Source organism: Gymnogyps californianus, chromosome 10 (assembly GCF_018139145.2).
Source record: "Gymnogyps californianus isolate 813 chromosome 10, ASM1813914v2, whole genome shotgun sequence".
Classification (NCBI taxonomy): Eukaryota; Metazoa; Chordata; class Aves; order Accipitriformes; family Cathartidae; genus Gymnogyps; species Gymnogyps californianus.
This window is the reverse complement of record NC_059480.1, coordinates 16,817,219-16,843,200: the sequence shown is the minus strand read 5'-3', so window position 1 is coordinate 16,843,200 and position 25,982 is coordinate 16,817,219. Positions and strand designations below refer to the sequence as shown.

General features: G+C 46.6%; 1 long non-coding RNA gene across 1 annotated transcript; it reads left to right on the top strand.

Annotated features, from left to right (window-relative positions):
- Positions 1-1,063: 1,063 nt before the first annotated feature.
- LOC127019976 (uncharacterized) lies at positions 1,064-25,972 on the top strand. The gene is made up of 2 exons (XR_007767002.1): positions 1,064-1,210; positions 25,473-25,972. It is a non-coding gene; the product is annotated as an uncharacterized LOC127019976 (long non-coding RNA).
- Positions 25,973-25,982: the final 10 nt, after the last annotated feature.

Genomic DNA, 25,982 nt, shown 5'->3' with positions numbered 1-25,982 from the left:
ACAACTGCTAGCACCACAGGGCTAGAACCTGGTAAAAGACAAAGCAAAACCGCCATGCCTTTGGGGAAATGACTCTGCTACCTTGCCAAGAAACATGTTTGGCAGGTTTATAAGCCAAGGTGGAGTTGGAGTTCTCTGAGCCCTTCTGCCCTTCTTGAAAGATGTCAGGTGGGAACCTCAGCAAAGCTACTATCTTGAGTAGCATCTCCAGGGTTGGGCAAACTGGTTCAGGTAGAAGAAATTGCAGCTCAGACTGAACATTTGCCCATTCCTTTATGGGCTGAGCCTAAATTTTGTCTTCTTCCACCTCACAAACCTAAACTTGGAACATGCCTGTCCTCAGAGCTGAACATTCATAGACATTGTGAAAAGTATGGCTGATATCTTAAAATCTTTTTCCTGCACGTCTGCACCTCTACCCTCCCTTGAGGTTAATTATTTGAACATCAGCCAGTATTTACTCCATGCATGCTAATCCCAGACTGGTGTGGGCTTCAGGCCGCCATTAGAGATTTACTTGCCACAGGACCACAAACCAATGTGTCCCTTTGGCTTTGCCAAGAGTGTGTTAGAAAGTAGGGGCTGTGGGGATGCATGTGGTTAGCCTAAGCAGCCACTTGTCATTGTTGGAGAGTCTGTGTGGTTTTTATGAGGAAAGGGATTGAATAGTCTTCCTCTGAGTTGACTCAGAAAAAATAGAGCAAGGGGCTGAGTGTAGAGATGGGGGGGTTTCTTTTTGCCCTTAAGGCAATCTTGGCAATTATACCTCCATAAAGAATAGGTCTTTGCATGACAAAGGAGCTCTACCATTTTCAGTTGTATTAGCCCTAACTCATTGCTGAAAGGGTTACCAGCTGCTCTAGGAGGAAGAACAATTAGCCTGATTTTGTAGAAGGACGTTTGGCCTTTTAGGGAAAGACCTTCTGAGAAGTACTTCCACAGGAGTAACTTGTTAAAGCATCAGTCTCTCCCAGGTCATGTGGTATGGGGAGCATAGGATGGCCCAGTGATATATAAAGAAAGAGCCATGCCCAAGGAAAGGGCCCTCTGGGGAAGTAGCTGTAGGAGGACTTCTAGGATATACGTGAAAGGAAGAGCTACAGGAGGCAGAGCAATGGGTCACAGAAGAGAGAAGAAGCTTCAGGCAGGATAATCTGAGGCATTTGCTGGACCAGCATCTTTTGATGTTTATCTCCCTTGGGTGAAAATGGTGAGTGATGAAGGGCAAGGATATGTACTATATCCCTGAAATCTGGGATGGGCTCTAGACTGAGGATACCTGTGTCCGTTTTGTCAGTAAGCCACAATGAGCAAGACAACATCAAGACTTGTTTTAAATCAAATTAGGGATTTTGGTTTAAAGTGGCTCAAAATCCAGACCGCTCCAGTTCTATTGGGTTATCTGGCAACTGCAGCTGAATCTGTAAACTCCTGCTGCCTCTGCTAACGGGGATAGACGCACTGCTTTCCAGTTGCTCAAGCCCATAACATCAGAAGCTCTTCTGAGCAGAAAAATCCTTGAGATAGCAAAATAATGCTTCTCTGGCCTTAAACTCAGCTCAGAAGATGCTTCTAGGGCTCCTCATGTAGCTACTGCCCTGCTGCAAATCTTCATAAAGCAGAGAGCCTTCTGTTTATATTTTTGCTTGCGATTGGCAGGGGTTGGCAGGTTATCTGAATACTCTATCTCTGTCTATATTTGCCTACTTCTAGATCTGTTGACAGTATAAGAGTGTCAATATTTTTTTCCTTGTAAGGCGATATAAGCAACTGCCTAACTGTTGACTCAACTGAGGATTACTAATTTCAATAGCTAGTTAACAAATCAGCCTGCACTCCAGGTAGAAGTGCAGTGCCTGCTACTCCTGAAAGGGTCCTGGGAAGCTAACCGTGATCAGCTTCTTGGAGCCAGGGCTAAGCCAGGGCAGAGTGCAATGATGCTCCCTTTGGGCAGGTGAACCACCTGCCCAACAGATAAGCTGGGCTGGGGTGGGGGGGATGCTCCATGGGATGCACTATTTCAGGATGTTTCTTTCTCCGGTTCTTTGGACAGTAGCTTCCTGAAATTTACTTTGCATTTAAATTATAGCAGGTAACTGCTGGATTTCCTTTCCTCCTCTTAGCATGATTTCATAAAACTTACCTAGCTAACTTGGATCTCTTTACACAGAGAGAATGGTAGGGTAGGCTGTAGTGAAGGTTTGTGAAAGTTTTTACAGGGGGCTTGCCAGCCCAAATCCCACCTGAGTCATAACTGGGTTTTTTTTGCCATGTGGCAGCTGTGGAGTGCATTTAAGAAATAGGTTGGTTCCATCTTGTGCTGAGCTATGCCTTGCTCTAAGCATACAGGAATTGACACTGAATGTGCACAGTGTATGCAAGACCTGTACCTACTCAGTAGTGCTCCTACTTTAATTTGTATTTTCAGTCATCTCTGAGATATCAGGAAATGGCTCAGTAGAAATCTATCTACTCCATTTCCCTTTGCCTTAAAATGCTCTTGAGATGGTCATGAGAATGTAGCGCAGGCTGGCTGTGTTTATCTGTCTCTGCTCTGCTTTCTATTTGTTCTGCAATTATCTTGTGAAACACTGTGTATGCTTTTAGGCATGATTTTTTTTTTTCCCCCAGCTTTGCTCATCCCTTTCTTTTGCACACATGTGTTTACAGTTCATTTTTTTTTCTAATGGAAATAATGTCCTGCAAAGGTCTGGGGTTGAGGGAAAGAGAGGAGCTTCATGTGTGCTCTTTTCATTACATTAGAAATGAGTGTTGATCAAGTTCCGCTGGAGTGAATTTACTTGTATTTCCACGTAATGATAGCCTAGAAAAGACTTTTTGTCTTTTTTACAGTTCTACCATGTGCATGGATAAAATGAGCTCAGAATCTAAATAAAAGTTGTTGTGGTGTGGGGAGATGTCCATCTTAGTAGTTTGTGCACATGTCCACATTGTTTTGTTGGTATTCAGCCTGACATACAGTGTCTCTAGTTTAATGAATGTTTTTGTCAGCTTCCATGGAAAATACCCCAAACTTATCAAACCTATTCTTATTCTCTGTCAATGCTGAGGGGCATCCATTGTGCCTACAAAGTGTCTGTTTCAGCACACAATTACCCATCCAAATGCACAGTGATAAGTGAAAAGCAGCTGGCAGTACTGCAGGACCAAAGCCATAATCTAGTTACTGGTACCCACACGTTATCAAAAACTCTGACTGCCTTGTTGTTTCACAGCATCTTTTACATGTAAAAGGACTTATGATCTAGATGGACAAGACAAAGAGTGGGAGAAAGGAAATCTTGTCCCTGTTTTTCTGGTGGGGAAACTATTGCCCAGACAGATTCAGCAATGCATCTGAGGTTGTGTGAGGAGTCTGTAGCCAGCTCTGAACTGCAGTGCAGTAAGTGTGAGAACAACTCCTTCTCCAGGGCTGAGGACAGCTATGGGGTGTTGACATGACAGGGAGAGCTGTGTACCAACTCTGCAGTCAGTCCTTGAAGGGCAAAGCTTCTCAGGGCCCTCTGGGTCTGTCCGGAGACAAGAACCAGCACCTCCTGCTGACTCACCCTAGGGCTATTTTGAGCACTGAAGACCTTGATAGTTTGGATCCATAATTTCTCTTTCAGTAATTAAAAAGTTCCTCTCTAGGCTGGCTGGGGAGAGTGTGTGCTCTGTACCTTCTTGACAAGAGTAAGAATCTCCCTGCTTATCTCACTTGAAATCATCTATTTCACATTCATCATCTGAATTCAATTAAAAATAACCTGCAGCTGTAATTGTTAAGGGCTGTTTTTAACTGAACTCCCTTCATCCCAGAGCGTGTGGGATTTCCCCCTCCAGTTTCAAGAGCAGGTGGTCAGTGGGAAATTCCTACAAGCTCCTCAGTGTAGGGTTGCTCTTGGGGGCTAGTCATGGCATATCAGATGTGACTTTGCATTCGTCTCTACAAAACAGAAGACTGATTACTTCCCCCCCCCCCCCTTTCTATCAATACCTGACACAAGCTATGTGAAGAGGGGGGCTATGGGATGCAGATCTGTTCTTGAGTTTTCGCAGTGCATGTGTACACTGTTTGTAATAGCCAGCCAGAGCATAATCTCAAGATTGCCAATAATTTTGTGCAGCATGTAGTACAGTGCAGGGACAAGATACACCACAGAACCATTTTGGTTCATTTGGAACATACAGAATACAAGTTCCCTGAAACACTTGTGTGACTAGCATGGTTTATATCATAAAACAATTAGAAGTGAATGGGTTTGGAGAGTGTTTAAGCATTCATTCGTCATCCTTCTCTTGCTAATGGGAAGCTTCCTGTTAAGAACTGGGTGAGGCACTGCCTTGCAGAAATGTTCACAAGCAGTGTGAGAGATTTTTGCTTTTGTTTTTACTGTGTGGGAACTCTGCGAAGACTGAACTTCTGCAAAATCCACACCTCAATCACAGAGACATAACTTGCTCTAGGAGATGAGAGGACCCTGATTTGGCTTGTTGTTTTAGCTTTTCTATCCTCTGTCCCTGTTTTCAGGCACCCTGGTAAAATTTCCTATGCATTTTTTTCTTTTTAACTAGACTGACTTTTTGTGGAAAACTTAAGCCTCAGCAATTTAACTCTCCTCTCTGACTAATAGCAGAGAAAAATGTTAAAACTTGTTACTCTTTCTTTTTACTCAACTTGGCACTTGAGTAGCAATAGTTTACCCAGAGAAAATTTGGCAAAGAAACTAACCTGATTTCACACAAAGTCTTTTGAGTGTTGTGGTGAAAATGGCTTTTGATTAGACGAAGTCAAAAGCCCTTGAAATCCTTATATGTACAATGCAAGAACTGGAATCCTTCTCTTGCAACTTGTCATTGCTGCATAAATGTGAGCTCTGGGTATCTCTTTCACTGGCTTTGAAAAGACTTTGGATCCAAGAGCTGCTCTTGAGGAAAAAGGCTTCTGCTGTGTGCTGGTTTACTTGGCAATATGGTCTTTCTCTGACTCATGGGCCAAGACAGAAGTCCACTGTGCATCTCCCACCCAACTCAAATAGGAGCCTTCAGTGTGGAGCAATGCTCCCCTCAACCCACTCTGAATTTGGGATCTGCTTGCTGCACGCTCCTTCATTTTGCAGCTTGAGAAGTTGTATTTCTACTTCAGCTGGGGGATTCTGTCTCCTCCTTCCCCTGCCTCCTCTTCCCTTAATGCAACACTAGGAAATGACGCTAACTTTAAAAGATACTTGGCATCCAAAATAACACACCCATACTGTGGCTCATCCAAATTTACATGTCCAAAGCAACTAATCCTACAGCCCACTGATGACCTTTTTCAGTGACAGGGTGGGTGTCCCTGAGCGCAGGGGTACATCTTTGTGGCCGTTCCCTGGAACACAGTGCAACGTTCAGCTCCTATTCAGATGCATGTCCCTCCAGAAGCCCAGCTCTGGTAGGTAGTTTCATTGCAGTGATGAGGAAGTGGTTGCAATCAGAGCTGCAGAGCAGCTAAAAACCACCTTGTGTCACTTGGGTTTTGCAGGGCTTCCCCTGCATATGCACATCTGCTTTGTGCATCACCAGGCCAGCTCTTTCCTTGCAGCGTGGGCTCTGGGGTATGAGCCCAGAGTTGCTTCCTTCTGCAGCAAAACCACCAGTGCCATTTCCCTCTCATGCAAGTGGGAAAGAAAAGCTTGTAAAATGAGTGCGTTCCCAGGCTCTCTTCCTTCCCTGCTGGGACAGATCATGAACTTTTTCAATTTTAACAAGAGGCAAGTGGGTTCTCTGATTGGCAGACAGTGAAGTCAGATTTCCTAGGGCTTTGTCTGGTGGTTAATGCAGGGTTGATTTTTTTGTTTGTTTTGCCAGAACTTTCTTTCCCCTACTGTGTTATATTGAGGCTGCAATGCAATAATAAGCATTATAAATCCACAACAGAGAGATCCCCAATGGAGGAATGGATTCCCTGCTGTCTAATGAAATAGTCTCCCCCAATGGTACTTCTCCTGCATCCTAGTTTTATAAATGTTCTCATTAAGATTCTCTTAAATCTGGTAAAAGCTGGACCACTTCTTGCAGCCTTCCCTTCAAAGAGCACAGGGCACTTGTGTTTTCTATCTACCTGGCCACCAGGCAGCATAAAATTTGTAGGAATCGAGTCTTTTTCTGAGCATCTGTCAGCAATGGTGGGAACTGGCCAGTTCCAAAAGCAAGGAGAGTATGGATGTTGTAGAGGGAGAGGAGGAAAAGCATGCTATGAAAATCTTCTTAAAAGCTTTCTTGAAAAGACAGTACCACCTTCTGCTGAAACCTTTGTAAGGAGAGATGGGAACACAGCATTCAGACATTGTTACAGTGAACCAGACCCCGAAGAAAGGCATCTTAACAGCTCTCTGGAGGTTTCTGTACATGTGCTATAGGGATGCAAGTGGGAACACATACTTTTTACTTATGCTTGAGAAAATGGCTCAGTTATTGTAGGTCTGTCTCTCTTTAGTGGCTTATGTTTCCTGTCCTGTTCCCTATGTTCTCGCATTCCTAACTAGCACCACCACATATATCTTATACAGAATCGTTTCCATTCACTGATTCCCAGAAGGTCTTATCAAGTAAGAAGAGCCGCAGCATCTGGATGCGGTTGGCATACAGACCTTACCTGAGCCAAGGAGTCTCTCCCTACTACAGCTATTCTTTGCCCCTTTCCATCTCTGTCTGAAACCTCTTAAGGGATGTGTGTACATCTCCTAGTACTGCTTGAATCCCAAGCTACAAGGCTTTACAGAACCATCCAAAGCAGTCCAGTAATGTCCCTTTACTCTGCGCTGATCACATGGCAATTTCAAATGACTTGAGCATTTCACATTTTTGTGTAATCTCCTTAATGTGAGGGCACTTTGGGAGCTCTCAGATTGCAGGGAGTTCAGGGTAATTTTAACTTGTTGGAACACTACAAGTTTCCACAGATCTGAGCATGGAGGTTTGGTGGGGTTTGGCGCTGCAGTACTTGCCTGGGGAATGAGTGGTAGGGGAGGCAGCAGGTCCATTTGCCTTTCTTCTAGAGCTGGCATTTACTGAATGAATAAGGACATTGGTTGGCACCTGATAGCTGCCTTGGAGAAATAAAGGTGCAAGTGTGCCAGGGAGATGGGCACGTGCTCATTTGCAAAGATGACATTTCAAATTGGACTGAATAGTGATGCTGTCTGTGAAAGCTGATGTAGTTATTTGCTGGACGGTTGGACTTCATTTTACAAGGTTACTATTCAGTCATGTTTTATTGGCAGCACACTGACACACAGATTATTATGCAAACTCTCTGAAATGCTTATCTGTGGCTTGACACTGCTGATCTATAAACAGTTGTAATCTTCCTGCCTCTGTATCTTTTCCTTCTCTTGGGATTTGTAAAATGTTACAGGAGAAAAAGCTATTTTGGTGTGGCAGTTCCCCACCCTGCCAAGTGCAGAGCAACCCAAAGGAGACAGTATCTGAAACTTGCAGATGTACATGTTCTTTCCCCTTATCTGAGTTGCTCTTCTTGGCACACTGAGCAGTTACACTGTGTAGCTTGTTACCAGAGGAAGCTGTGGGTACAAAAAGCTTCTTCCAGTTTAAAATTAGACAACTAATGAAAGGTATGTGACTGGGCTACTAAATGCAACGTTAACATCTCTGGCTTGGGGTCTCCAAAAGCTGGAAAACATTGAAGCCTGGTGAAGTGCTGCAGGCAGGGACCTGGTGAGGCTGGTGTGCTGTAACCCACTCCCTTAACCCAAGGGTGTGCTTGGTCCCTCTCAAGCTTCTGTTCATGGTCAGATGGAAGAGCAGAAAATGTGGGAGGTGAGTTGTCCTGTTTCAGCTACAGGATAATGAGACCTGCAAGGTATCAGCTCAGCAAGAAAGATATTGCTGTGATTGAGATCCCACCATCCTTGAGCGGCCATGCAGAAGCGAACCAGTGTTGAAGGCTGGGTTGAGCCCTCACAGGGCAGATTTTTTTGGGCCAGCATCAGTGATGATAGGGTGATGTAATAAATGTTTTCCCTGCTCCTTTTTTCTAAGGAAGCTGTATCTGACTGGGCAGAATCTCCACGTCCTTCACCCTCTAGCTGAAGCCCAGAGCATGGGGTTTTTTGCTTGCCCTTGGGAAACCTTGAAGAGGACAAATGCTGAGCCAGGTTGAGTCTCCTCTGGCAGCCAGAGAAGGGGAGTTTGCAGGGGTATGTGGAACACGTGCAGCTGAACACAGCAGTGACAAAAAGCAGATCATGCTGAAATACAATGCTGAATGCATGTAGTCTTGCTGCAGAGAAGTTAGTTCTCCCTGAGGCATTAGTTCTTGTGACAGAAGACCTGAAGTCCAGGAGGTGTCCTGCATGCCAGCTTCTCCCAGGGCCTGTGAGCATTCTGGTCGTGCTCCATGCTCGGTGGCAGGGCCAGGGCTGCAGGACGCTGCCAGCATCCCTGCCTCTGCTGATGTCTGGGAGAGATGCAGGAAAAAGGAGCTAGTTACCTTCAATGGCTAGACTGCAGCTGATTGTCAAAGGCAGCCTAATTTAATTAGAGCTGAACTGGATCATTATTTAATGAGAACTGAGACTAATTAATTTTCGGAGTCACAGTATGAAAGATGCTTTTTTCCTTTTGAATAGGTAATTAAGTGAGGCATATGCAGACACCCTATGCTCTGCTGCATTTGCAAAGGGTTTGTTCTCTTTCTTATCTCTATCTTATTTGTATAAGCACTTTGGAATTAGGCATTAATTGTTTTGTTGCTAATGATGTTGGGTATAATTATCTTGCTTTAGAACGGCAGACTTTGTCCAAGTACCAGGGCTTTGTCTACCGGAGGACACTGACCAGACCAGAATCACTCTGCGATGTGGTCGCAGGTACAAAACAGAAGACGAGCTGCCCAGGGATGACGAGTTGTCTTTGAACTGCTCTGAGCTAAAGCTACTTCTGCTCAGGAACAGAGTGGCCAAGTGGGAGCCACTGCAGAGTGGCAGGTGACAGCATTTCACAACACCAGCTCCAGTTGGTTTTCCAGCGTAGACAAGTTAGCTTTCATGTGGCTCATCCTCACCTTGTTCTGCCAGAGCAGTACGGTGTCATCACAATGTTTAGCTGCCTGTCTCTGGCAGGAGGAGATTTTGTCTGTCCTTATTTCGTTTGTAGTGGCCCTGTGTGCACCACTGCGCTGCACTGGATCAGAACAGCTTCACTGTTTTGTTCCTCACTCCCATAAAAGCCTCAGGGGCTCCAACATTTGCAAACACAAGTCAGCATCTCATTAATTGAAGTGGCATTCATTTGCAAGCCGTGGATTAATATTTTGAGTTCTGATGTTTCTGGAGTAGTCTTGTGTGACTTGTTCTTTGTTGGCACCAGCAATTAACCCACAATGTTCAATATCTAGCAGGTCATTTCCATTAGAAAGCAAACTTGGTGTTGGAGCCCAGCATTTCTTAGGGTGTTCTTGATGAATCCTTTTCATTTGCAAAGTTCAATACAGAGAGCTTCATGGTTCCCGGCATCTGAGTTAGCACACAGCTGAGAACAACTTTCTCCATGATTTTTCTCAGGACCTTCCTCATTTTGCATATTTTGTGGGTTCTCTTTGCTCCCTCACTGCACACTTATGTACATCGTGCATACCTGTGGGTGCATCTGTATGAGTCTGTAAGGAAACCATGTGACACTTACAAGACTTTTTGTCCATGTGCATGTGCTTTCTGTGGTGAAACCTGTTGCAAAAGCTCATTCTTTGAAGGTCGTGAGTTGATACAAGATCATGATTGTACAACCAGTTTAAGTCATTGGTATAGCATGTGTACTAAAACTTCTAACACAACAGCACTTGCCCTACCTCAGCTTGGCCCATTAATCCAAAAGAATTAAAATTGTAACTTCTTGCCAATAAGGTTGGGTCACACAAGAAAAGGAATAATTTATACTGACAACAGATAGAAGCTATGGCAATGATAGTGTGTCCCTGTCACGATATTTCCCTGCCACATCCATAGATTGATTCCCCCGCCCCCCCCTCCCCCCCCGCCATCTACATCTTTGGAGATCCATTCTCACATTCCAATGTCTTTCTAGGATGATAGCAAAAACCTCTTTCAGAGGGCTATTGCAGAATGGTGCATGTTTCAGACCTGTTGCACAAACAGGGAATGCACTGTTAATCCATTTCTGCCAGCCCCAGTTTCTACACCTACATATTCAGCTTTGGAGGAGACCTGTGCTGAAACATGTCTTCAGAGAGTCCCTACAGCCTTAACTCTGGGACTTCAGTCTGTCCTTTCTGCTGGGGTCTGTCTGTGCTGGATGCAATCTCTGCTATAATCATGCTTTCCTATCTTTCCTTGCTTCAGGGCTGCTTTCCTATTCCCTGATAGAGTCATTAATTTTTTTCCTACTCTTACACATCTCTTTCTACACCTTTCAGACGGTCCAAATCCCTTTGATTTTCTTCAGAATCTCCTAGCAAGTGGCATTCTGGTGTTCTTACCTCTAGGACTCTCTCTAACCACAGTCAGTTGCCTATGTTAGCTGGCTACCAAAATGGGAAGGCAGTCCTGGCAAGATTTCTTCTCCATTTCATTGTGACTGGAGCCCTGGAAAGCCATGCTGGTGGCTGCACCAGTTGTGTGCCTGCTAGGGGGGCAAACCTTGGCCCACATGGCTCTTGCTGGGCAAGGGATGTTTTCAGAAAGGGGCTGTTGCTCTCTTTGATCCTTTCCACGTGGCAACAGTAGCAGCAATCACAGGGCTCTTTGCCCTTTCGCTTACCCTTCCCAGCTCCCTGTCCCAGCTCTGCCCCTTTCCCTGCTCATGCTCCTGCACCGCTGGGAATTCTTGAGCTGCCTCGGGCATGGAGAGGTGCTTTGTGCTCACCTTGATGTGGCAGCGCAGGGAAGGCGAGGTGAAGGTGCTGAGGGCTGGAGCAAGAGAGTCTGAGAGCAGGTGCACTGCGGTTAGGGCAGATGACTCTATCCAGTTACTCATCTCAGAGCAGGTCTCCACTTATTCCTCCCTCTCCTTTTCTGGAAAGTTACTGTAACTTGCATATTTGTGATGCTTTCTGCCCCTGCAGGCAGGATGACTTGTTTACTACTATCCAATCACCCGCAAATCACTTGCTTTAGGTCAGCTGCATCATCTAAGGACAGCCTGAATCTGCCGAATGCTTTCCCCAGCCTGGTTTGCACAGTTCTTGGCCACTGTGAAATGCGAGAGGTTCTCCTACAGTTTATGGATGGTCTGACCTGAGATGATGCTGGATGCATCATGAGGGATGAGGCACACCCTGAGCACAGAGCGTTGCAGGATCAGACCTTGTTGGATGGAGAGGATGGCAACAGTGTTTGCAGACAGGCGTGAGCCCCGTCCAGTCTGGACAAAAGCTAGCGGTGGTCTAAGCCGCGTGGCTGTGGCTATGTTGATGCTAGGTATATTGGCCTGGGCTTTCAGCCAGGCTCGCGTAACTGCACGGCTTTTGGTCCTGAGCTGAATCTTACCTGGTTAGAGCAGAGCTCTCTATGTGTCTGCTCAGAAGAGCAGGGCAGAGCCACTCAACATACTTATCCCACAGACATGCCAAATGTGTCCACAGAAACTAGTAGTTGATCCCATCCAGATTCCTCACCATTAATCTTCATCTAGCATCACACGTCTTGAGGTCAACAGCGTTGAGATCAGCCAAAATCAATAAAATTCTACATTGTTAGTGTATCCTCGGTGCAGTGCAGCTGTCCTTGCTATGCAGGGAGCATAACTTAATCTCCCAGCACGACGTGTTGAATTTATTGCTTGGTGATGTTCAATGAATATAGAGTGGTAGATAGGGAAAATACTGGCTTTTGATTCAGAATTTGTACTACATCTGTGAGTAAAAACACGCGTCTGATGTGCTGACTCAAAGCAAACGGCTCCCATTTGGACTGCAGTCTTTCACTGTGCTGCTTTCCTCCTTTCTCTGCGCTTACAGTATTGATCTGGCTGGTTCTGGGTGGATGCAGAAACTGACTGGGCGGCAAAAAGAAATCATATTGAATAAAATTGATCATTGGTGGGAAGAAAAGTAAGCAGGTTTTTGTTGTTTTATGTAAGGGGGGGGAATCATTCCAATGAAGAGATTGTTTCCCTTTTAAATTCTCTTAAAAAATGCCACAGTGAATTATTTAATCTCCTTAAGCGGATCCCCTAATCTAGCTTCCTCGCAGGCATTTGCTCACAGTATCTATGTCAGCACAGGGAAAGTTGTTCACAATGCCGACTCCTGTGCTAAGAGGGATTTCTGCATACCTGTTCCCTGGGCTGCTTGCTTGCTGAGTACTCCCCAGGACATGAAAAGTGGGAAAGTACCAAAAGGGGAAAGATATAGCTGTAGCCTGTTAATTAAACTGAAAATAATATACCAGTGGCAAAAGCCTTACTTAAGTCAGTGAGAATTCTGTTGTGAATTGAATAAGGACAGAGTTTCAGCCCAGGTCTGGATCCCATGTGTCCTGTTAATATTGCTTTTGTGCCATTTGAACCTCTGCTTATATTTGGGTTTTGAACTTCAGGCTGCATGCTCATCCATGGGCTGCCCTTGTGGGAGTTGCCTCTGGTCACTTCTCAGATGGTTACTGAATGCAACATCAAAGTCTAAACCAAACAGGCATCTGTGGCAGAAAGGGAAGCCACCAGTTTCCAGGACCTTTGCAGAGATAAGTAAGACTGTGGCTTGTCTAAGGGCAAAGGGAACTCAGCATATAGCTCTGGAAAGCTTTAGGAGGTCTTTGGAAAATGCTAGACTTTGGTCTGCTCCTTTCTTGACGTGGAAGCAACTGATATCATTCTGCTGTTGCTTCCTTATGGGTTAAAGTTGAACTAGAATGACAGAGCAGGACTTTCTGGCTTTAGTTCTTGGACTAACTTCAAGAAAATCATGGAGAGTTGCTTCTTTCCATGCATGGTGTGTCCTGCAGAGTTATTCTCGGTGTGCATGTTATCACCTTGTGTGATACATAATCACCCAGAGGCTAGTACATGCAAGCACATGGTTATGAGTACCCACAGAAACACTGTGATCCCTTGCCCTGATGCCAGAGATAAATGCTTTGACTCTGGACTCTATTATATTCTCAGAACCAAACCACTCAGCAAACCTGCCTCGTGATTCCACTCAACCCTGTCATAATGATTTTAGAAGAAAACCACAAGAAACGTGGTGGTTTTGGGTCCTTGTCAAAGCACAGCAGAAGAGTGTTGGTTGACTACTTTTTTTTTTATTTCATTTTTACATTACATTCAGAGTGAAAGTCTGGGCATATACCTAAATGGACTGAAATGTAAAGAGGGTCTTACATATGATTGTGGTGAGAAACCACTGTATTTCATCTGAAAACTTACTGTGGATGCAGGAGACAAGATAATTTAAAATATAACTATGTGAAATCCCACCATGAAAACTGTGCTTCTGGATTGCTCTACCCTTTCTTAGCTTTCTCTTTTGTCTACAAAGCTCTATTTTTCCTGGTACACTAACAAATATAAACATTCAGTCTTCAGCTCTGTGAATTCAACGTTTTCTTCTCCTGTCCACTTTCTTCATGCTTTTCCCAGACACACAAACAAAAAGTAGCCCATGGCATGTACCTGAAAAGTACCTTCCTCTCCACACCTGGGTATGAATGCAGTTGCAGACAGCCGCTGTGAAACAAAATCTTTTTGTGATGAATAACTGCTCTGGAGCTCACTGGGCATCTGACTATTTATTATTGGTCAAGGGATTGCCTAGGTCAGTGGTGGTGTGTGTAATTACAAAACACTGGGCGGTTGTCCAGGTGGTTTGTGTAGGCACAAGCACACCCTATAGCTATAAGTGTGCTTGAAGCTCTGAACTGGGCAGTGCTGTGGACAGGGGAGGGAGGAGGTGGTGGCACAGTCAGGCAGCTGCAGCTGTGTCTCATGGTAGTGGGCAGAGCTGTTGGGAAGGTGACTGAGGGGCTCCAGAGTCTGCAGCAAGTTTCTCTTCTTGGGCTATCCACCAGCCTATGGGCAAGGGCAGCCAGCCCCAGCTCTGCACGGGGAGTTGGTAACAATGCTCACACTAAGCAAGCTGTGCTGCATGGTAGCTCTGGCTGGTTAGGGTGCTATCACACCTTCATCCGACTCTTCTCCCTGCCTGGCCATCACGCTGAGATGATTATTGCTGCAGCAGGCATGAAGGGAACAGGATGGGGGCTTTGTCTTCAGCTGCTGCTGTTCTCAATATGATGTCTAAAGACAGTCCCACCTTTCTTCACGTTGATGAGACACTGGTCCATGAAGTGATACAGCTGAAGCGCTCGCAGGGACTCATCCTAGTAGGATGCACATGGTGTAATAACCACAGCAAAAGGAGCCAGGTGGACAGCTAGGGGTGGAAGCACCTTTAGACTCCGCAGCAAAAAAGCCCAGAACTTACCTGCCAGAGTCCTTTCCAAATGCTGTAACAGCTGATGCTTCAGGGTATGAGCCTTTAGCAGGTGATCTGAATTGTTCATCCTTCTCTCAAGCTCTTATGGTACCAGCAACATCTGGGCTAGAGACCACCAGCATGTAGCACTAGTGTGGTCCTCTGTGCCCTGCTGGAGGGAAGTTTGCAGTCCTTCCAAGAGGTGTGAAAGCTGATGCAGCAAAGGCCTGCTGGGATTAATAACAACAGCAGGCTTCATGTGCAGAGTATTCTTTCCTCTTCCTCAGCACTTTAAACAAGAGTGCAAAGGGTCCTGATGAAGCCAACCTTGCACACCATAGACTGAGCTCTCTTAGATCTCTTTAACGGTTGGAATTGTGAAATATTTGTTGCATCTATAATTAGGGAGTAGAACAGATGGCTAGAGCTTAGTTATAATTAAAGTCTAATGCACAGTAAAATAACCCAATGCAGCCAGTGATTCAGCAGCAACCAAAGAATTTTAATTCTTTCTTTGCTGGGCTTAAGCTTCAATTGCAGGAATTGGGACTTCAGGGAAAGTCTGTTGCATCACTTATTACATAGGGACATGGCTCTATATTAAAGGATTGTGTGGAAATTTTTGATTGCTATGTATTAAGTTATATTGTGTGGTCTTGCTTACCTTAGTAACTTGAAATCATGTGTGAAAAAGGCATGTGAATTGTTTTAACAACACAGAATCTGCATGTTGCAATCTGTTTTAGAAGAGACTTTCTTACAGCCTGTCTGCCTAGTAATTGATTGCTAATGCTTTAGGATAAGTTATTTGGAAAGAGGCCTTACTTAGGTGCTCTTGGACAGGAGCACATTTTATTTATAAAGCTGTTTTAAATGGTGTTATCAGTAATATCATTTAATGCATATTCAACACCACTTTCAACTATGGATCATTAGAGACCTCACGACATTAGAACTGGAAGCAATTGAATAAGCTTATCATTTCTTGGCAGACAGGAGACAGGGCTAGGAGTTAGCATCAGGCAAAGAAACATGGCGAGGTGTTACTGTGAGCTTTGCAGGCTGTGGAAATGTTTTTTATGTTTGGGGTTTTTTTTTCCTACTCTTATTTAGAGCAGAGGGAGGTCTGTAATACAACCTGACAAAGGTATGTGATGCCAGCTCTCCCAGAAGGAGAACAAGTACAGTTCTGGACCATTCCTGGAGACCGAGAAGACACAAGAGAAAATGTTATTATGAGCATTCACCTTCCCTATCTTCTCCAACGACTTAGTGAAAAGATTCACCTCTATCTACTTGGGATATTGGGACATTCATTAGCAGATTAGCAATGCACTTGCCAGGGCTACAGCTGCCTGAGAGGTTTTGGAGGTGTTCCTTCCTTCCCTTCCAGCAGGTTGGAAAGAGCTGTGGTAAGTGACAGGTTTTTCTCAAAGCTGAGATCAGCCTTGGGTGGCCCCTGCTCTTCCAGGGCCTGTCCCAGGAGGACTTGGGTGGCACCTCTTGCGTAGTGAGCGTGAAGGGAACGCCAATTACCTGATGTTTATTGTGGATTATAGGCATGCGGGCAGCCCATAACTGCTCAGTGGTTAATGTGTGACAGCATCCCACGCATTTTGGTTGTCCCTCTGGTGCTGTCTTAAGCTGCAGCGGATTTGGGTGCAGGAGTTGTATGTATGGTAGGTGGGCTCCACAGGACTTGCAAAAGCTGCTACTTTTAGCAGAGTTAATGCAGACTGTGGATGCTGCCTGGGAATCCTTGAGCAGGAGGCCGGCAGTGTTAAGGTTTCTGAACTGATGCTGTTTCAGCAACTTGTACCATGCTTTGGAGCCCTACCCTTAAGAAGAAAAAAAAAAAAAAGCAGGAATGCTTCCCAGCTCCACATTTGTCTCCAATGTGGGCCTAGGGGCTAAAATACCCTTGTTCTCCAGGGCTAGTGCACGCCTGCAAGACAGAGCTGACCTCTGCTGTCACACCCACAGAGACCATGGTCTCTAAGTGAATCTGGAACAGCCCCTGGAAAAGGGTATGGAAAGTCAGGGGGCTGCAGAGACAGCGCAAAAGGCAGGATTTGGCTCACTCAGCCTTTTGATGGATGGGAATGGAGGGACCTAGCTCAGCTTCACTAAAAGTCATGCTTGCAGGACTTTTCAGGAAAGCTGGTAGGCAGGAGGAAAAAAAAAGCAACTCCCCTCACCCTTATCCCTACTCCCAAAGTGAGTGTTTCTGACCTGCCACCCCATGAGACGACAGCAGCAGTGCTCAGCAGTGAAGCTTTGCAAAGTGTCTGTTGAACACCTTGGAGCCGGTCCCACGAGTACCGGGAGGTTTGGGTGGTTGCCCACGACTGCACGGCTGTCAATAACGCGATGGCAGGGATCACCAGATGGCACTGTTACGTGCACTCACAATAACTCGCTTTCCTGTACGGCAGATGTGTGCTGCCTCGAAACCTGTTACATCGCTGAGGTTTTTAAGAGGTTGATACTTGGAAATTAACTGTTAGTTGTCAATCTGCCTGCTGTGTGCTGCACCTTATACCAGCATTGCTGCTTGGGGGAGGTTTGATCCCCTAGAAGGAGGGACGGTTTCTAAAAATGTAGGATCGCCTGTGTGTTGGGTACCTCTTGTTTAGCTGGCATTACCTACATGGCATGTTGCTTCTGGTAGGTCCGATTCCTAGTGAAGAGCAATGCTGGCTTCTGCTGTCCCGTGGCAATGGGGAAATTACCCTGGTTTGAAAAGTTGAAGGCTGAGCTGAGAGCTTGGGACAGAGGGTTAATCTTTTGCCTGCTTCAAGGGTGCAATGTATGACGTGCTTAGGCTGAGTCACAGCAGAAATTGTTTCACTTTGGAAAAAGTGAGGTGCAAAGTTTTGATCATATCGCATATGAAGTTGTGTGTTTTTTTCCCAAGGCTGCATATATGGGCTATTAACATCAAAGTGCAAGGATGGAGGTAATGCAAGAGACTCTCCTTAAGCCATTATCTTCTCCATAAAGACGTGAAACACTGGCTCTTCAGCTTTCCTGAGCTCTGCTCTGAGAGGGGAAAAGAGGTTTTATTAACTTTCACATGTTACTTAAGGGACACCAAACCCTTACTTTATGCCCACATACTTTACTGTCACTGATTAAGTGGATTTTGCGCTCCATCCTGAGGAGGATGGACTGACTAGCAGAGCTGAGCATGTCCTGTCCTTACTGTTTTTCAAGCTGTAAGCCTGGAAAAGGACCCCCATGCCCCTAAATGCAGGTGTTCTCAGGCTGTATCTCCAGCACAGTCAGGAGGGCAATTATTGCCTGTGTGAACACACCCACGTTAATGGTAATCTGGGTGAGCTGGGTACTGCTGGCTGGGGAGGTGTGGAAGTGCAGGCTTCAGCAGAGGATGTGCAGGTTTGCAACCAGGGCTTCCATCTCTAGTGGTTAATGCTTTGTGGATTTTTGTTTTAATTGCTACTGGTTCTTGAACTGGCTTTAATCCCATTAGTTCAGGTATGCCTGCAGGAGCTGTGCTTGCACCTCAGATTGCAAGAGAGACATAGCCTTAATGCTGGGAACTAGAGCACTGCCAGCCAAGCAGTGAGTTTTTGTTATATCCTGTTTGGAAATGAGAAATTCTTTTGAGACCGATGCTTTTGCATGGAGGTTTTATTTTCTGAAGCTGCCAAAAGGACGGAGAGGTTTGTGCTTGTGCAGAGTATGCAGGAGATGGAAACCAGCAGGGGATGATAGCAGCAACAAGGCGTTGCTATGATTCAGCGCAGCTCTGACTCACAAGGAAAAGTTAGAGGGAGTGAAAGACGAGTGATGAAGCAATATTCAGTCTGCTGCATTTCTGTGTCCTCCATCGAGGCTGACAGTAAATGCCATCCTTGCTAGTGACTTTCTTTCTAAGTGAATCTCTCCACACAGACAACTTGCTGAAAGCTTTTGCCTTGCTTCAGGTAGAGCAAACCTCTTCTTTCATTTGCTTCTGGTCTGGTGCTGCCGGCTGTCCTCAGCACTTCAGAAGCTGATATCCTCGATGCCCATGCACCAACCTCTGTGGCTTCTGATGTGAAAGCCTGGGAGGTGGGAGCAGAGCGTGAGAAAACTCTGGGATGGGTCTGGGGTGAGAGGATGAGTGTGAGCCTGTGCTAGAAAACTGCAGGGAGCTCCTGGTCCTGCCCTCCTCTGCCACCCACCCCACTGCACAGCAGAGCGAGGGCAGGTCTTCACCCATAAGGATGTGGTCACCGGGGTTTCTGTCCCCAACCTGGGCTTGACCCTGCAGGGCACGATGACACCATGTGTATTTGTGGCGCGGTTCTCGCCAGAATGCCAGACATGTCGCGTGGCAGCTGTGCAGGGAGGCCAAGCCTTCCACCTACACAGCTCCTGCCACCCCTTTGATATGCAATCCCGACCCCACGGCGGGGTGTTGCCACCTGTCCCGGGGTGCTCCGGCCTCCAGCCCAGCTTTAGCCCAGCTGTGGCCCCGCTATGTCTTGGGAACGCCCGGAGACGGTGGTGCAGCTGCACTGACGTCAGGGAGGGAAATTCCCTCTGCCCGGCAGGTCTGTCGCTCCCTCCCCGCCTAGGGTGGCAGGAGTTGCACCATGTCCTGCCAGCTCTCGAGGACAAGGCAGGCTCTCTTGGGACCAGAGCACCACTGGGGAGCTGACTGCAGGAGAGCCTCCTTTTGGCCTTGTTTCTGGTTTATCGCTATAGTCGCTCCTCTCTGCGTCTTGCTTTCTTCACATGTGCATGAATACCATAAGGTTTGGGTTTTTCTTTTCTGTGGCATGCCAGGGAGATGGAGTAAAATTCCAGTCTGGGGTGTTGGTGTCCTGGTGTTAGTCTCAGATCTGGTTCCTTTTGCTCCCTCTTCATAGAGAGAAGAGCCCTGAGGTTTAGTAACAGCTAAGAGAAACCCCTCTAGTGTTCATATCTGCTCTTCACTGATGGTATTACCCTTACAAGTTAGTTTTGTTTGACTCTTTCTCAATGGTGAGAAAATGGAGACTGCAGCTTCCAAAACGCATGTTCAGCTTCAAGCCTGTTTTCATACCATCTCTTTCCTGCTACGTGAAAACAAGGGGCAAAACTTCCCACTGCCCAGACTTCTGGGGAAAAAAAGACCCAATGTGGCCCTCAGTAGTGGGAATGTCTCCAGAAGAGGGGACATCTATAGCTGTACTGAGGTTTTGCCATCAGACTGTGATGTAGGAAACTACGTCTCTGAGGATCTTGGTGGGGAGTCAGTGAGATATGAAGGCTGGTGCATTAGAAGTGAAGCCAGCCTCAGGCAGGCTCTTTGGCTCGGAGTGATCCCAAGGAAACATGCAGAGTTGGCACTTGTGGGAGGCCCAGAGCACAGTCCCATCTAGCCTGCTGAGATGGGTACTCTGGGCTTGCTCCTAGCACCAGTCTCTGCCCTGGGACCTGGGAGACAGGAAAGCCTGGAGCAAATAAGGGAAGTCGCTAACTGTCCCATGGGAACTGGAAGTCTCCATAAACATGTGGCACAACTGGAGAAGAGTAAAAAGTGCTTTCCTGGAAGCTGTGGGGTTGGAGTAGAAAGGGAAGCAGTGGGAAGCTCCTGTTGTAGCTGTTCTGGGTGACTGGGAAGTATTAATCATTTTCAGGGTTGCTCAAGCAGAAGACTATGGCATGTCCTGACAGACAAAGACTACAAAGTAGGTGAGGGGGGAGAACATGGAAGACTTCAGCTTTTCCACTGTGGGGTAGTCAGTCTTACAGTCCCTGTCATCTGAGTCCCTGCTGAGACAAGATCCTGGGGACAAATGCTCAAGAAGTGGTTTGTGCCTCATGAAACCATTTGTTATCCCTGCAAAGGAAAACACCAAACTATACTGTCCTTTACTGCAAGTGGATGATGCTCTGACACTATGGATGTGACAGAGGAGACACCAAAGGCAACCAGACAGCTCTGAAAGTAGTTCACATTGTCCTGTTGAGCAGGGATGGAACAGTGCAATCTCCTTTGTTTCTTTCTAGCTCTACATAACTGTTGATGGCCAACACGAGGATAGTGCAGAGCTCCAGATGCATGGTATCACGTGCAGATAGCAGCTTGAAGCTGGTGTGTATTTTGAAGTCCACAGTTGTTAGCACTGATATGTGCAGATTTAGCTGGAGGAGGAGGATGTGGGGGAGCGGTACCTTAAGACACCTTTGTCAGCTTCTTCTTAGATGTCCCTAGGGTTGTGCTGGACTGCTCGCTTTCTGAGTTGGCACCAGTCCTGGGCCCAGACTTGGCCATCAGTGACCAAGCATGCCCTGGAGTGCAGACATTGCAGCTGCATCCACACAGCGCTGCCCTGGAGTTGCTGCATGGGCTCAGCCCCTCATGTCCCCACCAGCAGCTCTGGGCTCCCCATGCAGGGCAGTGCCAGCATGGAGGGGCTGGGGTTTAAGTACCCTTTTTTTACTGGTTTATGTTTGCACTAGGGACAAAAGGTGCTGGGGGAATGGGGAAGATTGTGTGTAGAATTGTGGTATTTTTGTTAATTTATTTTTTAAGTTTGCTGTTCTCTCTGTCCCTTGTCTGTCAGTATGGAGGGTGGGGGGAAGGCTTGTATGAGCCAAAAGCCAGAAATCTGACATTTCTGGAGCACTGGGATCAGAGATTGGCTGGAGGCAAAACGTGAATTGTTAGGGAAGCTTTTTCCGCCATCACAGCATTCAGGTAGATCCTCCAAAGTCTGAGGGTCATGCTCCTGTTGCTTCTTTCCCTTCACTGGAGTTACTGAAAAGTTGTCTTTGCTTGCTTCTGTTCATGAAACTCCTAAAACCTTAATATTTTTGAGACTTTTAAACGTCTGTAATATTTAGTTGAAATTGGAAAATGTGCTCAAAAGGGACACTGACACGTATTTCTGTTCCCTTGGATAGCCAAGCTAAAGACATTTTATTGCTAATGGGAGGGAATTACTTCCTTCTCTTCAACTTTTTCTAACAAAAAATCCCCAAATATCCCACAGACTTGTTGCTCTTAAAAGAAATTCATTTTAACTTAAAAAAACAAAACCGAAAAAAACCCAAAAAACAAAACGACCACAACCACTCCCCTGGAAAGCCCAAGCTGTGAATGAAACGTTTCATCCCCTGGTGTAAAGGGTGGGGCTGATTCCAGGCAAATCCTGAAGCCAGCAGTTGCAAAGGTGGCTCAGAGCAAAGCTGGCATCTCCCCTTCCCTGGCTTCCTTAGCTCCAAGCCATTCGGAGGTCCTCAGACCCATAGATCAGGACTGGAGCTACAGAGATGTCAGGAAACTGTGTCTCTCCCTTTCACCGTTGTTCAGGACTGGGGCAGACACACAGGCATCCTGGCACTGAGTTTGGGTGGTGGTGGGGAGACCATTATAAATCCCCAGCAGTCTCCTCCCGAGGATATAAATGTTGCCTCTGCTAAAACATAATCTCGTGGCCGTTTCAATGACAGCTTAAATCGAAGCCGTAGAGAGGGTGCATGGAGGGGTAACGGGAGAGTAGTCCACAGCTGTTTCTCTGGCTGTTTTTCTCTCACAGACGTGAAAGCAGCAGTGGTGGAGCGATGCCCTGCATTCTTGCCCACCTACACACATGCTTCCTCCACATATCCCTGTGCCGCCTGCTCACCGCAAGCACTAGAGGCTCGGCTGTAAATCCGCTAGCCAGACAGATCCCTGACATCCCGGCTTCCACCCTGCTTCTGCAGGACACGTGCCTGCTGCCGTTAGATTAGCATCACGCTCGCTATGAGCAAGGAAACCTCCTAGGAAGGGTAGCGAACACTGAGGATATCACAAGCCCCTTTTCCTCTTGAGTTGACTACCTTTGAGGTCCGCTACTGCGAGAAGCTGCCCCTTGCCTGCGCTCCCAGGCTGCCGTGATGAAGTTTGCTAGCCCTCATATACTCACTCAAGACCCTCTCTGAAATCTTCAGCTCTCGAGTGTCTCTGGCTCCATCTCCCAGTAGATTTTCTTTAAGGCAGTGCAAATGAGGTTGGCCAAATACCATTGAGCCTTGAGAGCCTCCCAGCTATGCATGGGGTACTGGCAATTCACACACGCACACACCCTGTGGCTTGTGTTTCCACTGTGGACTGTGCTACGCAAAGGAGCGCTTTGCAGCTGAGAGGAGTCTGACGCAGTCTAACTGCAATGGTAGATCTCTGCTTAAATTCATGGTGAATCAACCCACAGCTACATGTTGGCTGTGAGCCGGGGGAAGGAAGGAAACTGGGGTTGGGGGAGAGGAATCGGGAGACTTGCTGGCTTTTGCAGGTGGTTTTTGTGCACCATCACCAGTGGGTTTCCATGGCTCTGTTTTCCAGCTGGAAAAGCAAAAGATAGACCTTCTGAGCTACTTCAGAACATGTCCAGATCTCTGTGGGAAGCTGAAAATGTCCAGCTCTCTGGGAAAAGCAGCCAGGTGCTGTGTGCACTGCCAAAATGAGCCAAACTGTGAGTGATTTGCATTTGCCCAGCCTCAGGCACGAGGGCTGGTAAGGACCTTGGGCAGTTGGTGTCCCCTTTTGAAGTTTTTATGGAAAAGTCCTTGCTAGGCACCCCCTCCCATCGGTGCCTTGTGAGTGAGAAGAGAGCCCTGCTCCAAGCAACTACTTCTCATTACAATTATGTGGTGCTTCTTTTTTAAATTAATCATGGTTTTTCACACCAAAAGAATAACTTCTCCTGAATTGCGAGCTGGAGACTAACTACCTCTTCTTGACTGGTGCTGCTAGATGTGTTCAGCACTAAAAGTAGGAATCACAGGATTGGTAGTTTGGGCTGTAATAGACTTGTATTTAATGTGTCCGAGGTACCAAGGGGTCCTCTGCTGTGTAGAGTGAAGGTAGTGTAAAACCAGAGGTCAGGTTCACCCTTGGAGGCAGAGGCCAGCCCAGCAGCATCAACTCCAGGAGCTGCCTGTTGTATTTCACAAAGCCCTTGGGATGTGTGATCTGCCCATACAGCATTATCTGGGCATGTTCCAGGTGAGGAGACTGGCAAAAACCAGGAGCATGGGTCTGAGTCTCTGGGTGGGAATTGTCCAGCCTTCCCCTGCTCCCAATGCATTGGCCCTGGCACCCAGGCCATGCTGGAAAAGACTCTACTCCAGCTCCCATGAAGAAGTAGACAGAGCAGGATTTCACGAGAACAGCTGTTTTCACATGGCATTTCTTTTGCATGAGGTTTATGCCTTTTAGGCTGAAATCTATCAAGACAGACAAACTCTTCCAGGCTGTTGGGAAAGCACACAATGCATGGCTGCTCTTTTGTGACGCCACGCTTGCAAAGGTAAAAGCTAGTCCCACCATGGGTATGGTAGAAGAAATCCAGCAAGCTTCTGGTGTGTCTCTAGGAGCAAGCACAAGGTCTCAGCAGTGTACCCACAGCCCAGCCTGGTGCCTGCATGCACCTCCCCAGCCAGGCTGGTTATCCATACTCACACCCATGGGTGCAGATTGAAACTGAGTCCTGGAGCAAGAGAACATGAACCCAAGCTCTTGCTCAAATAGTTTATGCAGGGAGAGGACTTGCCTGCTGTGTCTTTGGTTAAAGGTGGATGTTCAAAGCCTAGACCAGAGCCAGGGTAGCAGTGTGGACCACAAGTTTGCGCTGGCCCCTGGCCCTCCTTGCCCATTCCCTGGAGGTATTTGCTGCCTGAGGAGAGGTGACTGCACAGGGGTAAGCACAGCCCTGATCTCAGCAGCAGAAGGGGAGGCAGCCGCTCTGCAGCCATGCTCCCTGGGCTGCACCGCGTGTACACAAGCCCTGGTGTGATTCCCCCTCTCCCCTCCCCAGCAGAACCTGGTTTGGACATTTCCACACTTCTTCCTCAATGATGCAGGCTACGAGGTTTGGTATTCACTCCAGGGCTCAACCTAAGAGAAGAAAGGGTTTTTTTGCATTACTGGTCCTCCATAGGCCAGGCAGGGGAAGCAGTGTCCAGCAGTGAGGGAGCCCTTAACTTCAGTTAATAAATACATCCTTCACTTCCAGCCTCTCTTCCTTGGCAAATGCCACTTATCATAGTGAAAGCTGCTTGGACTTGGCCAGGGATCAGCCCTGCGAGTTTACAAGATTCACAATTCACAGATGTTAGGAACTATCAGGCTGAGTGTGGGTGGAGAATGTCAAGTCTGAAATAGCTCCCCTGGCACAGGCAGCAAAGAAAATGTTTCCACATGACACTCTTCGAACCAAAATTTCCTACAAGGAAAACGTAGAGGGGAAAAATAAGAGGCAATCACTGCCGTCTCGGAGGGCTCTTGGTTTTTGCTCCAGAGGTTGGCATTTGTGCCGACATCAGCACAAAAGATGCACTGTAGGTAAGCTATAGGGCAGCTCCTTCCCCTCTCTTTGTACACACAAACATATACATCTGCTTGAAGATGCAATCCCACTGGTGCATAGATACGTGAACGCTATTTTTTCCTGCTGGAATCCATTTTAATTTAGCTCCTGATTCATATTTCATTCATTCTCCAAAACCACAAAACCGGGATAGGTTTACAGCCTGTACTATTTGGATGAGCCATGGAGGGGGAAAAACAGGGGGACAAAACAGGTTGCTTTCCTGAATGATTTTCTGTGTGACTAAAAAAAAAAAGGGGGGGGGGGCAGTGGGTGGGGAATTAAAGCCTGCCTTCCTGGCCTTTATTTTCCTTCAGGAAAATCAAATCTGCTTTTCATCTCTGGTAGTTTGTTTTGGTGGACTTCACTTGTGCTTCTTTAGGTTTTAGTGGTCTGAAAAAGATATGATTTCTATTTTCTTCTTTTATTTTTTTCCTCAATATATTTGAAAATATTGTTGTTTTTCCTGTGGAAAATGTATACATTATTTACAGAACACCAAAACAATGAAAGACTTCTATATCATCTCAATTCTTTTTGAAAGAAAGGTCAAAAGATATACAGTGAAACATTAACAATTATGTCTGATAGTTTTCTTGGGGGGAGGAGGGCAGGAAGGGGAGGCAGAGGAGCGAAAGTTCAGAGTTAATTTTAATTGAGGAATTTCCCCATATTTTGTCATTCAGCTTTTGAAACTGTGACCACAACAGACTGTTTGAACTGTGGCGCGAGAGAGACTGAAAATTTCCCCAGGCAACTTTACGCAGGTACTAGCCATAGAGTTGACAAGGAAAGCTTTTAAAGTACAACGAAATTCAGCATGGGCGCTGCACCCAGCAGAGGAAACTCCAGCCATCTGGAGACGAGGATGACCAGCGGCCACAGCAGTTTGCAAAATTGCAAGAGCTGCCAAAATTAAACTGTGAAGTCAGGCGGGAAGGCAACCAATGACCAGCGAGATCAGAAGTTCAGAGATGCCCCAGATGAGCTCCCAACAACAAGTGTGGCTGGCGTACACCACAGTTTATTAAGGATGTTGAGAGGAGGGGAAAATATCCATGCAGAAGATGCCCAGCTGGCGAGGAGGGACTGGTGCTGATGCTCAGGTCACTTGATGAATCCCATTGGCCAAGTCTCTGGGAGATCCCACCCATTCGCAAGTGTAAAATAAATCTCTAAAGTTGTACCTTGTGTAC